The following is a 5,975-nucleotide window of genomic DNA, read 5'->3' as shown; positions in this document are numbered from 1 at the left end:
ACCATGTTGCCCAGAGTGGCTTCAAATTCCTGAGCTCAGGCAATCCACCCGTCTCAGCCTCCCAAAGTGCTGGGATTGGGATTATAGGCATGAACCACCACGCCCGGCATAGGGAAGCATGCCATTTTTTAACAGCTTTATTGGGGTATAACTGACACATAAACTGAACATATTTATGTACAACTGGGTACATTTTAATATGTGTATGTCCCTGTGCAACAACCATCACCACATTAGGACAGAGAACACGTCCATCCATCACTGCCATAATATTCCTTGTGTCCTTCATAATGCCTTTCTGCCACACCTCTAGTCTCCAGACAACTGCCAGTCTGCTTTCTCTCATTATGTATTAGTTTGTGTTTTCTAGTATGTTATGTAAGTAGAATCCTACAATATGTATCCTTTTTCTGTCTGGTGTATTTTACTCAGCATGATTATTTTACATTTTATCCATGTTATGATATGTATCAGTAGTTTATTCTTTTTTATTGCTGGGTAGTGTTTCCATGGTTTGGACGTGCCACAATTTTGTTTGTCCTTTCATCTGATGATGGATATTTGGTTGTTTCCAGTTTGAGGATATTACAGATAAAGTTGCTATGAACATTTGTGTACAATTTTGTGTAGAGACACAGGCTGTCTTTCTCTTGAGTAGGCACTAAGGAGTGGAATGTCTGGATTATATGGCAGGTGTAATGTTTAACTTTTGAAGAAACAACGAACTCTTTTCCAAAAATATTGTGTGATTAACATTTCTACCTGCACTGTATGAGTTTCAGTTCTTCCACATCCTCACCAACACGCTATATGGCCAGTCTTAATAATTTTAGACATTCTGATAGATATGAGGTGGTATTGCATTGTGATTTTAATTCTATTTCTTTAATAATATTGAGCATCTTGCCATGTGTTTATTTTCCACCTTTTTTTTATTTGATGAATTATCTGTTTGAATCTTTTGCCAATATTTTTTTTTTTATTCTTTTAAGTTCTGAGGTACATGTGCAGGATGTGCAGGTTTGTTACATAGGTAAGAATGTGCCATGGTGATTTGCTGCATCCATCAACCTGTCACCTAGGTATTAAGCCCAGCATCCATTAGCTATTTTTCCTGATTCTCTCCCTCCCTCTCTGCCCCACCTCAAAAGGTGCCAGTTTGTGTTGTTCCCTTCCCTGTGTCTGTGTGTTCACATTGTTCAGCCCCCACTTATAAGTGAGAACATGTGGTATTTGGTTTTCTGTTCCTGCATTAGTTTGATGAGGATGATGGCTTCCAGCTCCATCCGTGTCCCTGCAAAGGACATGATCTCATTCCTTTTTATGACTGTATAGTATTCTATGGTGTATATGTACCACATTTTCTTTATCCAGTCTATCATTGATGGACATTTGGGTTGATTCCTTGTCTTTGCTATTGTAAATAGTGCTGCAGTGGACGTACATGTGTATGTATCTTTATAATGGAATCGTTTATATTCCTTTGGGTGTATATCCAGTAATGGGATTGCTGGGTCAAATGGCATTTCTGGTGCTAGGTCTTTGAGGAATCCCCATACTGTCTTCCACAATGGTTGAGTTAATGTACATTCCCACCATCGGTGTCAAAGCTTTCTTATTTCTCTGTAGCCTTGCCAGCATCTGTTGTTTCTTGACTTTTTGATAATTGCCGTTCTGACTGGTGTGAGATGGTATCTCATTGTGGTTTTGATTTGCATTTCTCTAATGATCAGTGATATTGAGCTTTTTTTTCATATGTTTGTTGGCCACATAAATGTCTTCTTTTGAGAATTATCTGTTCATGTCCTTTGCCCACTTTTTAATGGGGTTGTTTGATTTTTTTCTTGTAAATTTGCTTAAGTTCCTTGTAGATTCTGGATTTTAGGCCTTTGTCACAGGGATAGATTGTGAAAATATCTCCCATTCTGTAGGTTGCCTGTTCACCAGAAGCTCTTTAGTTTAATTAGATATCATTTGTCAATTTTTGCTTTTGTGGAAATTGCTTTTGACATTTTTGTCATGAAAACTTTGCCTGCGCCATGTCCTGAATGTATTGCCTAGATTTTCTTCTAGGGTTTTTATAGTTTTGGGTTTTACATAGTCTTTTTTTTTTGAGGACCACAAACATTTTTACTTTTATTGTATGCACTTCATGTTACACTCTACATTGTTCACTAGTCTAAGTGAGATAATACATGACATATGGAGGAATGCTATTTATAAAATACCCAAAACCTTTCAAGTTTTTGCTCATTAATTTCACCTGCTCAGAAATAATTTGCATCCCTGGGCACAAATTTCATTTCCTTCATAATGTCCACAATATGGAACAATTATTAGTAACAAAGTATTGCAAAAGATGCGAAACAAGAACACGAAAATGGAGTGCAAGAGGAAGACAACCCATTTACATGGTAGTTTATAAACAAGCTAAGGCCTGAGAAATGAATTTTAGAACTAAATTCAGTTTTTTCCATAAACCAAAGTTATATTATCCTACCTATAAATCATGTACAAATACTTGTGAAATAGGCTTTCTTAGAATAAACCCGTTTTGAATCACTCAGCACAATTCAAAGACAAAAGGTAAAGATCTTTCATAAAGCCTTTTTTAAAATTTTTATTTTTTGCAGGGCTACCCCATAGGCTGTGCACCCAGAGTAGCTGAGAAAAGCCTTTTAAAAACCCGAGATGCACTTCACACAAACTAAACCCTGATTTTGCATGTAATGGGCTGTTGATTTGGCTTAATTTTATCACACACAAGACTTGCCACAATAGTGAAGGGAAGACAAAGTCAGGCTAACAACAAAAGAAATCACAAATACAACAGTACATTTCAGTTGAGATCAGGTACTGTTTATTAGCTGACCAGCTTAGAAAAATAATCATGGTAGACACCTTAGTTCATTCTTCTAATAAGCCTGTTGATCTAATCTTCCCTGTGGCCAGCATCTCCACCTTCTACAAAATGGGTGGTCTTTTTCTTCATTCGTGGAGATCATTTGAAGGGCCACAGGAAGTTATTTCCTTCTTTGAACCGTTTTCCAACAGTATAGATCTCATGAATCAGATCTTCCATGCAGATGATGCCATATTTTCCAATAGATCGAGCAATCAGAGCATCATCTGTCAAAGCAATTCGATTCTTTTTGATTTTGCCATAACCACGTTTGTAGATTAGTTCATTTACTGACTTCAGATTTGTATGCCACTATACAATATATGGCTCTACAATCCTCAGCATGTTAATTGAAGCCTTGTTGAGCTTCACAAAAGTTCCATTGAAGATTTGACGAAGGCAAAGAAGCTGCAACACCTTTCGGACCTTTGGTCTCACACCATTGATACCTCTGATCCTGATGACAGACGCCAATTTGGGTTCTGCAGGTACACAGAAGCTGCTGGCTTTCCTTGCTATCCTTGCCATTCGAATTTCAGTTCTATGCATCTGCCTATATTCCTTGTGATAGTGCTTCGCTTTTTCGTAGATAAGCTTCCTCACCTTTCGAAGCATCTTTTGGGCAAACTTCTTTCTCAGGCGCTTGATCTTCAGCTCTGCGAAATTCCTGCTCTTTTTCTTAAGGGTTTCTGGCCCAGCAGGAACCTTCTTCTTCTCTTCTACACCCTCTAAGGTTCCAGCCAGAAAAAGAGCTACATTTAGTCTTTAATCCATCTTGAGTTAATTTTTGTATAAGGTGTAAAGAAGGGTTCCAATTTCAGTTTTCTGCATATGGCTAGCCAGTTTTCCCAGCACCGTTTATTAAATAGTCCTTTCCCCATTGCTTGTTTTTGTCAGCTTTGTCAAGGATCAGATGGCTGTAGATGTGCAGTCTTATTTCTGAGTTCTCTGTTCTGTTCCATTGGTCTATGTATCTGTTTTTGTACCAGCACCATGCTATTTTGGTTACTGTAACCTTGTAGTATAGTTTGAAGTCAGGTAGCGTGATGCCTCCAGCTCTGTTCTTTTAGCTTATGATTATCTTGACTATACAGGTACTTTCTTGCTTCCATATGAATTTTAAAATCATTTTTTCTAATTCTGTGAAGAATGTCAATGGTAGTTTAATGGGAGTAGCATTGAATCCATAAATTACTTTGGGCAGTATGGCCATTTTCATGGTATTGATTCTTCCTATCCGGGAGCATGGAATGTTTTTCCATCTGTTTGTGTCCCGACTCCCTTGAGCAGTGGTTTGTAGTTCTCCTGGAAGAGGTCCTTCACTTCGATTATTAGCTGTATTCCTAGGTATTTTATTCTCTTGGTAGCAATTGTAAATGGGAGGTCATTCATGATTTGGCTCTCTGCTTGTCTGTTGTTAGGGTATAGGAATGCTTGTGATTTTTGCACATTGATTTTTGTATCCTCAGACTTTGCTGAAGTTGCTTATCAATTTAAGTAGCTTTTGGGCTGAAACGATGGAGTTTTCTAGAAATAGGATTATGTCATCTGCAAACAAAGACAATTTGACTTCCTCTCTTCCTATTTGAATACTCTTTATTTATTCCTCTTGCCTGATTGAGCTGGCCAGAACTTCCAATAGTATGTTGACTAGGAGCGGTGAGAGAGGGCACCCTGTCTTGTGCCGGTTTTCAAAGGGAATGCTTCCAGCTTTTGCCCATTCAGTATGATATTGGCTGTGGGTTTGTTATAAATGGCTCTTATTATTTTGAGATATGTTCCTTTAATACTTAGTTTATTGAGAGTTTGTAGCATGAAGGGATGTTGAATTTTATGAAAGGCCTTTTCTGTGTCTATTGATATAATCGTGTGGTTTTTGTCATTGGTTCTATTTATGTGATGGATTATGTTTATTGATTCACGTATGTTGAACCAGCCTTGCGTCCTGGGGATGAAACCGACTTGATCATGGTAGATAAGTGTTTTGATGTGCTGCTGGATTTGGTTTGCCAGGATTTTCGCATCGGTGTTCTTCAGGGATGTTGGCCTGAAGTTTTCTTTTTTGTTGTTGTTGTATCTCTGCCAGGTTTTGGTATCAGGATGATGCTGGCCTCATAAAATGAGTTAGGGAGGAGTCCCTACTTTCCCATTGTTTGGAATCATTTCAGAAGAAACGGTACCAGCTCCTCTTTGTACCTCTGAATTTAGCTATAAATCCATCTGGTCCTGGGCTTTTTTTGGTGATAGGCTACTTATTACTGACCCAATTTCAGAACTCGTTATGGGTCTATTTAGGGATTCAGCTTCTCCCTGGTTCAGTCTTGGGAGGGTGTATGCCTCCAGGAATTTATCCATTTCTTCTAGATTTTCTAGTTTATTTGCGTAGAGGTGTTATCATATTCTCTGATGGTTATTTGTATTTCTGTGGTGTCAGTGGTGATATCCCTTCCCTTTATCATTTTTATTGTGTCTGTTTGATTCTTCTCTCTTTTTTTATTAGTCTAGTAGCAATCTATATTTTATTAATTTTTTCAAAAAACTGGCTCCTGGATTCATTGACTTTTTGAAGGGTTTGTTGTGTCTCTGTCTCCTTCACTTCTGCTCTGACCTTGATGTTTTCTTGTCTTCTGCTAGCTTTGGAGTGTGTTTGCTCTTGGTTCTCTTGTTCTTTTAGTTGTGTTAGGCTGTCGATTTGAGATCTTTCTAGCTTTCTTATGTGGGCATTTAGTGCTATCCATTTCCCTCTTAACACTCCTTTAGGTGTATCCCAGAGATTTGGGTATGTTGTCTCTTTGTTCTCATTAGTGTCAAAGAACTTCTTGATTTCTGCCTTAATTTCATTATTTACTAAGGAGTCATTCAGGAGCAGGTTGTTCAATTTTCACGTAGTTGTGTGGTTTTGAGTTAGTTTCTTAGTCTTGAGTTCTAATTTGATTGTGCTGTGGTCTTAGAGACTATTTGTTATGATTTCAGTTCTTTTGCATTTACTGAGGAGTGTTTTACTTCCAATTATGTGATCAATTTTAGAGTAAGTGCCATGTGGCACCAAGAAGAATGTATATTCTGTTGTTTT

General features: G+C 37.9%; 1 protein-coding gene and 1 pseudogene across 8 annotated transcripts in view; one reads left to right on the top strand and one right to left on the bottom strand.

The window, feature by feature from the left end:
• LOC108293681 (Golgi pH regulator) overlaps window positions 1-5,975 on the top strand; it is a 59,813-nt gene that overhangs the window by 41,377 nt on the left and 12,461 nt on the right. The window lies entirely within an intron of this gene.
• Window positions 2,844-3,768, bottom strand: LOC108293659 (annotated as a pseudogene).

Source organism: Cebus imitator, unplaced genomic scaffold, assembly GCF_001604975.1.
Source record: "Cebus imitator isolate Cc_AM_T3 unplaced genomic scaffold, Cebus_imitator-1.0 Scaffold543, whole genome shotgun sequence".
NCBI lineage: Eukaryota > Metazoa > Chordata > Mammalia > Primates > Cebidae > Cebus > Cebus imitator.
The sequence above is the reverse complement of the archived record's forward strand: the minus strand, read 5'-3'. Positions and strand labels throughout refer to the sequence as shown.